The 231-nt window shown below is 46.8% G+C and overlaps 1 protein-coding gene across 1 annotated transcript in view; it reads left to right on the top strand.

Annotated features, from left to right (window-relative positions):
* The window catches only part of LOC109344357 (protein NUCLEAR FUSION DEFECTIVE 4-like), a 5,819-nt gene that overhangs the window by 4,282 nt on the left and 1,306 nt on the right, over positions 1-231 (top strand). The gene's annotated exons all lie outside the window — the stretch shown is intronic.

Consider the following 231-nt stretch of genomic DNA (forward strand, 5'->3'; position numbering starts at 1 on the left):
CTCATTCTCGTCCTCATCATACCTCATCCTCATGCTCGTCCTCATCCTCTTCCCCATCCTCATCCTCGTCCTCATCCTATCCTCATCATCATCCTCATCCTCATCCTCATCCTAATCCACATCCTCATCCTTATCCTATCCTCATCATCATCATATCCTTATACTCGTCCTCTTCCTATCCTCATCCTCATTCTCTTTGTCATCCTATCCCCATCCTCCTCCTCATCCTAT

This window comes from Lupinus angustifolius, chromosome LG03 (assembly GCF_001865875.1).
Source record: "Lupinus angustifolius cultivar Tanjil chromosome LG03, LupAngTanjil_v1.0, whole genome shotgun sequence".
Classification (NCBI taxonomy): Eukaryota; Viridiplantae; Streptophyta; class Magnoliopsida; order Fabales; family Fabaceae; genus Lupinus; species Lupinus angustifolius.